Here is a 10,737-nt window from a genome sequence, read left to right as displayed (position 1 = left end):
GTTTTGGCAGCATGTACATTTGTGAACACCTGCTTTCAAGGATGAAGCAGAGGAAGAATAAAATTAGATCAAAAACCTCTGACAAACACCCTGAGAACTCACTAAGAATCACAACCACTGCCATCAAACAAGATATCGATGCATTAGTTTCACAAAAACAAACATCCAATAGTGTTACGGTTTTGTTGTTCTTTTTCTTTTTCTTTTTTATTTTTTTTTTATGTTTCAGAGAAAAAATATAAAACAATAGTAGTTTTGTTGCTTCTATACATTATTTATATTATATATTTTATATGTGGCACAAGACAATTCCTCCTCATTCAGTGTTGCCCAGGCAAGCCAAATGTTTGTACACCCATGAGCTAGACTGTGGGATTGAGTTTGCAGATGACAGTAAGCTGAGTGGTAGAGTTGCAGCCCAGAAGACCAATTGCATCATGAGCTAAATCAAAAGAGAGGTGGCCGGTAGGGTGAGGGAGGTGACTGTCCCTCTTCACTTGGCCCCCACGAGGTCCCATCTGGAGTATTGCATCCAGGCCTGGGGCCCTCAGCTCAAGAAAGATATAGAGCTGTTGGAGCAGGTCCAGAGGAGAGCCACAAAGATGATCAGAGGGCTGGAGCACCTCTTCTATGAAGAAATGTTGAGGGAGTTGGGCTTGTTTTGCTTGAGAAAGAGAAGGCTCCTGGAAGAACTTGTGACAGCCTTCCACTACTTGAAAGTTATAAGCAGAAGGAAGACTGACTTTCTACATAGTCTGATAGTGATAGGATAAGGGGGAATGGCTTTAAACTAAAAGCAGGGAGATTTAGTTTAGATAGTAGGAGGAAATTCTTTATTCAGGGGGCAAAGAGGTACTGGCACAGGCTGTACAGAGAAAAAGTGGATGTCCCATCCCTGGAGGTGTTCATGGCCAGGTTGCATGAGGCCCTGATGTAGTAGATGGCAACCCTTTCCACAGCAGGGTGGCAAGGTGGGACTATCATTATTGAAGTCCCTTCCAACCCAAGCCATTCTGTGATTCTATCATTCTATGATTGTTTCAGGATTTAATTCCCTTCACTGTCATTAATCTGGAAGCTTTACAACAATTAGCAAACACTGGGTTGTCTATGTGATGTTAAATTATATTTATTCAGACACAATTGCAACTGGTGTCAGAGTACATACTTTCTCTGGAAAGATCTATGTATTTTGTGCACATACCTTAAAAAAGATTAAATGGGGTAAAAAAGTAATGTGGTGTATATATTCTGCTGCAGTTTCTCAAGGGAGTATTTTCTTGGCCTGTAGTACTTAATCAATTTAAATAAAATGATTATAAGCAATAAATTCCTGCAAAAAAAAAATTAACAAGCCTGATTAATACAAAACTGAAACTGTGACATTAATCTCTGCATTGGAGGTATACATTGCTCCTTTAAGCACTTGTTCCAAACTCTTACTATCACCTTGGGGAGAAGGAGTATGTAAAGTTTAATTTTCTAGTCTCTTACTTGCTTCTGTGTCTTCCTTTAGATAATTTCTCTGTAATAAATTCCACTGGGGCATAAGACACAGATTTCATGAGAAAATTCTGACATAAATTTAACACAGACCAAAACTCTAAATCAATATGAGTTTCTGATTATGAATGCATTATAAGTTTTCCTACTAATACACATAACTAAACCCTACCTATAATAGCTCACTTATATTATTAGGCAGGAAACAGAATTCCCCATGAATACTTATACATTTTAATACTTGTTTTTCATGAGCAGTCACAGACAAAATAAGTTATTCAGAGAATTAAATTTAAACTTTCAGCAATGAAACAAAGAAAGTTTGCTTCAATATCAAATGACTAATAATGCTTTGTTTTTTTTCTTGACAGAAAAAGATGAATATTTTTTCAGTAATAAATATATCTGAGGAAATATTCCACTTTCAATGCAAACATAATGAAAAGGAAAAATAATTTAGAGTAAATGATTTTTATAATTGAAGAGGTGTGGTGAAAGATACTACATAAGCCTAGTTAGTGATAGTAAGATGTCTGAATTTCTTTTAATGTAATATATGCCTATACCGTAACCAGCTTTGAACTTGTGTTTGAGTATATCACAGTTAAATTGAACATGTATTTGTGAACCAGGATATTAAAACTATGATCAGCTTCTTTCTTCATTTTCAAAGTTTTGTATAACTGCCACTGTCATTTCCATGTAATTTCTTTCCCTTCAAATTTATGCAGGGTTAAGAATCAGTAAGTTAAGGTTAATATCTGTGAATCATCTTATGAACAGTTAATGATTCAAAACTGACATTTTGATCAAAGTCGTCAAAGCAGATCCCAGCGAAGTCAAAATCCTGGCTATTTATGAGACTAGAGTGTGACATGATGAGACAGATGCATATTAGATGCATTTCGGGAAAGAGGGTAATCTCTGCTCAGACCACAATGGCAAATATCAAAGAATATCTGAATAAACTCTGAGTAAGTATTACTCTTCTATGAGGAATTCATCAACTAAATCCCAGTAAAATTACTGAACAGCTTGCTCAAGATATCAGTCTGTGATGGAAGAAAAATGAGGACAGTGATAAAAAGTGAAAACACAGCTAACAAAGCACTGTCAATACAATAATATTACAGTAATTTTATTCACAAACATCATACATAATCAGGCAGAATTAAATATAAGCAATTGAGCACATCACTAGTTATTAGGTGTCATGGCAGTTGGTTGCAGTAGAACCTGAAGCATAAACCTGATACTGGAAGGAACAGTTTTTGTGTTCTCACCTTACTCTTACATTGATCATTTTCTGTTCTGCTGCTTGATATGATATTTACCAATTTCCATAAACAAACCAAGTTTCTAAAGCCACTTCAAAGTTTATTGATAATTTAATTTGTAATTTCAAGATTCAGTGGATCTCTTGCATCAATCAGCACTGAAGCAATTATTTAATTTGCAGTTAAATATAAGTACATAACATTTACACAATTAGCATGCATTAAAAGAAAAAATAATGACAGAAATATGATTTTGACAATGATAAGGAATGAAAATATTTTCTTTTGTAAAACAAGTAAAAGAAAATAAAACACCCACAGGCCTGGATGTGGAATGATTAACTTCTTTAATATTGATGTGATTAATACTTCAACGGAATAAAATTAGATAATGTTGTGTTAAGATATGACCTTGTCTTGTCTTCCAGCAATTAATGATGTAATGGCAGGTTGGAATGTATATTCTGAATACAAAGAGCTTCATTTGAATTCTGATATTCACTGAAGTCTTCAAATTCATTTTTGAGCTGCTAGTATGGGCTTTTATTTTCTATTTTATTTTCTATTCATTTCCACCCCTTTGCTTCATATACACTTCCATGTCAGACACCATTTTGTCAGACTCTCTCAACTCTTTCATTTCCACTTTTCAACTCTTTGAAAGGGTAGATAATAGCAGGACAAGGGGAAATGGTTTTATGTTGAAGGAGGGAAGATTTAGGTTGGATATCAGGGGGAAGTTCTTTACTATGAGAGTAGTGAGGTGCTAGAACAGGCTGCCCAGAGCATGTGGATGCCCTCTGTCCCTAGAGGTGTTCAAGGCCAGGTTGGATGGGGCCCTGGGCAGGCTGGTCAAGTATTAAACGTGGGGGTTGGCAGCCCTGCATGTGGCAGGGTTGTTGGAACTTGATGATCCTTGAGGTCCCTTCCACCCCAAGCCATTCTATGATTCTATGACTATGTGGTATGATTCAGACCGCTCCTCTGCTGCCATCCGTTGCACAGCAACAACATGTAACGGAATACTGTCCAACATCCACCTCTGACATTGTGAGCCAACATAATAAAATAGGAGGCATTACTTTTGGAGGAGCCCTCAGATGTTTGATGAGCAGAAACTTCAGATGCAAGACATTGGATGAAACTGCTTCAAGGCCAATGTCTCAGTTATCCTAACTGGTAGCTCTGCAACACTCTATGCAGAATATTAGAGAACAATTTATCTTGAGTTGTCAGAGGTTTATCACACACAGATTGGAATTAAGCTAGAACAGGCTCACCTGCTTTAGACGCTGCTTTTGCAAAGGGCAATATAGTTCATGTAGGAACATCCTAGAATTAGATAGTAGCTATGCCTTTAGTTTCTCTGCCCCAGTTTCAAACTGCAGCCCTCTTTTCTCCCTTTCAAGCACAAGCACAGAAAATGGTGCCATGCAAGAGTCAGTCGGGCCAGAACATAAGAACAGACTGCCTGAAGGAACTGAATTTTATGATTTCTAACAAGTCAGATATATCAAGAAAGAACAGTGTTCTTTTAAAAAATCATTTTCTATTATACTATATAAGAATGCAGGTTTTCTGCAAGCTTTGACAAAAATAATAGCATTCACTGTGTGCAGCCATGGAAAGTATCGATCTTTTAAATAATCTTTAAATTAATCCAAATTCCCTGTTTCATACACTGAGAAAGTAGGGCCAGTAATCAGTGCAAACAAATGGCATATTCTTATTCTCTGCTTTACCACCTTAGCCTTACCATCCATCCATTATAGTCTCATACACTCTTATAGCTCATGATCTTCAAAGTAAAATTTCCAAAACAGTTTATAGGAGTATCAGTATTTAGATGCGTTTCCCTTTTCCTCTACATTGTTGCTGAAAAGCCATGGACATTATTAAGAGGTCTTCAAAGATGACTTTTTATTTATTTGCTAGAAAAATGTTTAATTATTATTTTACTGAGAATGTATATAATTACACTCTCATTTGAATTAGAAAAATGATGTAGAACATCCTTTGTTTTAATAGACTAAAAGCTACAAAACACTTACGTTAAATGAAAATTTTGATCACAACATCAAAAAGAATAGTGAACATCCTCAGTCTGTTTCTTGAAATATGAAGGAAAAAAAATCCGTTCTTAAAGACTATCCACTTTTAAAGAATGAGACCATAGGTTTTATTGTCAAGATCAAGGTCACACTGACGATCACTATTTAAGATTTACTATTTGTGTAAATTGAAATTTAGAATCATGAGTGACTTCCTTTTTTTTTTTCTTCGGTTTTTTTCTTTTTTATTTTGCTTCTTCTTTTTTTTATTTTTTTTTCTTTGTAACATTGCCCATATTTTGATGACACAGTATTGAATAGTTTGTGATTGATGTTCTTTTTCTGTATTGCAGATCTTTACGTAGAAATTTTGAGCTTTTAGATAAAAGTGATGTTTAATAGAGCTTGCGGAAGAGACTATGTCAACTTATTTGATCCTATGGACAAAATAAGAAATTTAGGGATATGCTATTTAAATGGAATGATATTTAATAAATAATTGCTACTTCTCAGACTGAAAAAAAAGAAGACAGGAAAATGTTATTTTGTAGATATTTTTAATCTTATACTGTGTCTACATTTTTGGGTTTTTTTTTTAAAGAGGTCACAAACATATTACTTGCAACATTTGAAATTGATTTATGCAAAAGATATGCATTATATATTGTTTTGTACTTTTTAGAAAATGTCGTATTCTTGAGACTGCCACTCCTCTGTCACACTGATATTGTTTCAGCAGCATGCAAAAATTATTAGGAGGCATATATTAATACAGACATATATAAGGAAATAAGATCTATTAACCTAGATAGTCAACTAGAAGAAAAAGGATCATAATGCATGAAAATTCTGCATAATATTATGAAATATTCTGAGTAATCAATTATTTTTTCCTCATTGATGTCAGTAGGATGAAATATGGTTTCTTTCTTTTAAACAAGATAAAGAATAACCCACATTTGACATTCACTAATTCACCCATCAACTCTATTAGGCTAGTCTTTTCAGAGGTCAATGGAAACAGGCAAACCATTAGTGTTTTCTGGTTAACAAATGTCACTGTCTCTTGAATGGCATTCCTCTTAATCTTTAATTAGCAAAAATGTAACCGACCTCCAACAATTATCGCCACATTAATTTGAATTAATTTCTAAGCTGAAATAGCTGTCTGAAGTCTCATATCAGATTGTATGCTGTAATGGTTATCTGCAGTACATTTTTCTCATGAAGAAGCAGCCAGACAGGCTGACTAAAAATAAATAATTAAACTCTCCATAGCTAATTTTTATGTTCCTGTAGTATTTTGATTATAAATTAAATATATTGTTCCAATCAGAGCCTCAGTCTTTCTTTCATTTCCAAAATCTGAATTACTTTACCATTCTATAATTAGTAAAAACATTTAAGGAAGATTCAGTAAAGTTTAAGAAAATTAAAATATAGGCAATAGTCACTTCTAGGCTGCCAGCAGAAGGATATTAAAGTAAACTTGTATGGCCTCTGAGATTCATACTTAAATGATTATAAAGCATTTTATTTAAAGAGTCCTGAGTCAAAATATTGTATAGAAAATAAATGAATAGCAGGGAAATAATACTGGAAAATAAATTTATATTCTCCACAAGGTTTAAGTGCACTAGAAGAAAGAAAAGTCAGTGAAATGAGATCACAGTCATAGATAAAGAAGGAATTAAAGTTAAGAAAGGAGTAAGACTGCAAGGAAAACATAAAGTGTTATTAATGAACTGAGCTGTATTCATTCAGTGATAAAATAGCTAAAATATTTTTTGTACTAGTGTTATATATACTCATACTACACAACACAATGGAAGAGCTTGGAGTGGTATGTAATGAGAAAGCCAATATAGAGATGAAAAGTAAGCCAAAATAAGAACCGTAACCAAAACAGAAGTATTATTATATATTCATAGCCCAGAGAGAATAACAAGAGAAAAATTAACATGATTGGATAGTATTGCATATGACTAAACAGATATAATAGAAGGAAGATAATTTGGATAACACAGTGTCAGTTTTAGCAAACTTATTTTGAGAATATAAAGTTCTATTTATATAGTGGTTTGAATCGCATACAGGTTTCCAAGGTCATGCTGGCATAGCATCAGAAGTCATCATGGGAAAGTGAAATCACCAAAAACTAGAATTGCATAGGGAAAGGAAAAGATGCATAATCATAGAAATTTTTCTTCTTAAAACAAACAAACAATAAATATAAGAAGTCAAGGAATTCAAGAAGAAATCATTAAATACCTATCATGTAAGGGAAGAAGCAAGGCAGAATAAAGACGCAAGGGTGGATCTAGCATAAAATTAACACGTAACAGAAATGGAAACTGGGAGCAGAATAAAATGAAATAGTGTTATGAATCATGCCGGACAAATGCCACTTTTCTCCAAGAAGTAGGTGTTTTTGAAACAAAGGATGACTAACCAAGGACCAGAGTGAAATGTATGATTTGATGCTACATTTTAAATAATATATTTAAAAATTGAGATGTGAGGAATAGTACAAGAATTGCAAAAAAAGATAATATGGCATGAAATGAGAGCAATGTATGTTAAAAAAGAAAATGCTTGAAAGAAAAATAGTTATTTGTGGAATCCTTTAGAATTTTATCTTGATGCTGTACTTTAATATTCCTTAATGACTGCAGAGAGTCCTTCTAAACTCTGACTTCTTCCATTTCCTATTGTATCATGAAAGGTTTACTGTAAAGCAGATTCTGGCTGCTTCTGTTTGCAAAGCTGACTTGTCTTTCCAGCTTCCTACTGCAGTCTTTTCACAAAACATTTGTCTTATGATGACAAAAATGTTGTGGTCCATGTAGGTTATTAACGCTGTCACATTTATTTCTGTGTTTACAAATTAAAATTATGTGCCTTCTTTGGTCATATATGAAATCAAATCTGGAAAAACTTTTTCACATTTGAAACATACTGCAGCTCTTAGTAAATTCTGCTGTATTAAATATGAATTTACACATCTGAAACTCTTCTACACAGAACAAAGAGTATAAGCAATATCTCCTGCTATCTTAGAACAATATCTTAGACAATGTGCGTGTACAATAAGTTGAATAACAATCTTCCCTTTATTCATGACAGAAAATTTTTATAACACAATTCAGAACAGGTGCTTTTCCTTCCAAATACAAGACTTATTTGCTGCCATCACCTTACTTTATGAGCCAAAGGAATTGAAGAATTCTATTTTCTGTAGAAGTTTCTAAGCATATTGTGTTGCTACCGCGTCTCCCAGTAGTTTGAGATCTGCCCACATAAGTCATATATCATCTCCAAACATATCCCAGCTTGGAAAGATGTTCACAAGTTGAGTAACTTAAGAAATTGAGCTCAATGCCATGCTGACGATAACTCATTCCACATTGTGATGTTGGCCCTGCTGGATGCAAGTTTATCCGGTCTTGTTCATTTAATGTGGCCTTTAAGAGCTACAGAATTGACTTAAAACCCTTGTGGCAGGCAAGTGCAGTGAGTAAATTAGTAACTGCCAGCAACTATTGAAAATTTTTCCTCTGTGATTCTTTCAACTTTTAAGTGAAAGATTACCTTTGCTTAAATGATGCTTATTCTCAGAACTCAGATGTGCTATATGGATCAAGTTGACAACTTTCTGCAAGTAGTGAGCATCGTTGGCTAAATCATCTTCCTTCAGCACTTCTGTCCTGTCTGTATATTTCAGGCTTAGCATGCACAAATAGGCTGTTGTCAGATCTCTGAATGTATTTCATTGCTTGACAAACTATTTTTCATCTGTGCTAATGATCTGTGTGCATTTGCATTGATCTACTGGAAGGAGAAATGTATCATGTTCAGTGAGGAAAAGAGAAATTAGACAAGGAAAGACAGCTGAATACCAGCTACGTTGCAAATCTCTTTTTTCATTTAACCAGCTAGACTCGCTTTGTCATCAGTGACTTACCCAGGGACTTTTCTGTGCTGCAGATGACTGCACTGCCAATTTTTTTTTCTCAAGTTGTTGTCTAATTATGCTCCAGAATCAAACAGTTTAAAATATCTGATTATGCGAACACCTATTTGATTTGATGATGCAGCAAACAGTAGCACTTAGTGAGCTTAAATGACTGTGTCCTTGTTCCACTAAATCTCCACTTAGAGAACACCTAGACTTTCATGAGAAGACTGACAGGCAATGAGACGTGATGGACCTGTTCTCTTGTGAATCCAAAAACAAGTAGAAGTCTGTTGAAACTAGTGCCTAAAGTTAAAACTGCACTTACTGGTTAGATAAAAGGAACCCGGAACACTACAACAGTGAAAGTGCCAGAGTCCTCTGTTGTAACAATGCGCAGTTCAAAGCCACCTGATTGCCAAGTCCTCACCTGTAAAACTGAAGCATTGTCTCCCTATACTAGTTTAAAGGATACCAAGTAAAATTGAAAACAGGTAGCAGATTAGAACTACCACTTTCCTTATTACACTTTTTTTTTAAACATCAATTGGTCTCTAGAATCTACTATAGCAGGCACTGTCCAAACTCAGACTGTTTTCACACCCAACTAAAATATCTTTATTTTGAAGATGAGCACAGCAACAAAATACTTTGAATCCATGCTAGATCTATTCAGTCTAAAGGCATAATGACATCATTTGAACCTCTGAGATTTCTGAAGCCTCAGTAAAATATCTTTCTTCTGTATCAGAAATAGTTTTTCATAACAGTTTAAAAAATACCTGTTTCGTGGAATCATAGCATAATAGAAGTAGAATCATAGAATGACTTGGGTTGGAAAGGACCCTAAAAATAACCTACTTCCAGCCCCTCTGAGTGGATAGGGTTGCTCCTCACTAACTAAGTCAGGCTGTCCTGGGCTCCATCCAACTGCTGAACACAACCAAGGACAAGGCAACCACAGCTTCTCTGGGCAGTCTGTGTCAGTGCCTCACTACAGCATCTGAATGCACCAACTCAGATGTGTGATGATCCAATTTGGTGTAACATCCCTTACGTATATTTCCAAGTTCCCTCTTGTAACTTTCCATCCCCCTACGTGTCAACAGAACACTTTACAAGTCTCCTTCATGTCTAGGTACTAACTGCCCATGCTAGCGCTCATCCAATCAGAGCCACAAGTTGCTTCTATTCATGCTCTTCTTCTCCAGTCAGAGTCGTCATCACATGGAGGTTACCTGCCCCACTTGACTTCTGCTCTTGTCTCCTGCAGACAGCCTTTGTTCTCAGTGTCCTCGCCTCTATTCTGAACGTTGTCTTGAACCCCCACACTTCACCAACCTCTGAGGAAACAATTTCTTCCAAACATCTGAACTTAATCTCCCCTCTTTTAGTTTAAAGCCATTCCTATTTTTCCTATCAATATCAAACTGTGTAAAAAGTCAGTCCTTCTGTTTACAAACACCCTTCAAGTACTAGAAGGCCCCAGTGACATCTCGCAGAATTTTCTCCTCTCCCAGCTGAACAAGCCCAACTCCCTCAGTTTGTCTTCACAGAAAAGGTGCTCCAGCGCTCAGATCATCCTTGTGGCCCTCCTCTGGACCCACTCCAACAGCTCCACATCTTTCCTGTACTGGGGGCCCCAGGTCTGCATGCAGTACGCCAAATTGGGCCTCATGAAGGCAGAATAGAGAGGAACAATTCCCTCCCTCTCCCTGCTGGCCATGTCTCTTTTGATGCAGGATACAGTTGGTATTCTGGGCTGCAAGCAGACACTGCTGACTTGTGTACAGCTTTTTATCCATCAGAACCCACAAGTCCTTGTCGGCAGGCCTGCTCTGTGTTATGGAGAACAAAGTAGTATAAAACATGCCTTACTTACTTTCTTTACAGGTCTCTACAGGTTTGTAGTGGAAATGTTAAGTCACGGCTTGAACCAGTGATAGAGCAC

The sequence above is a fragment of the Gallus gallus genome, chromosome 2 (assembly GCF_016699485.2).
Source record: "Gallus gallus isolate bGalGal1 chromosome 2, bGalGal1.mat.broiler.GRCg7b, whole genome shotgun sequence".
In the NCBI taxonomy this organism is placed as follows: Eukaryota; Metazoa; Chordata; class Aves; order Galliformes; family Phasianidae; genus Gallus; species Gallus gallus.
This window is presented reverse-complemented; position numbering follows the sequence as displayed.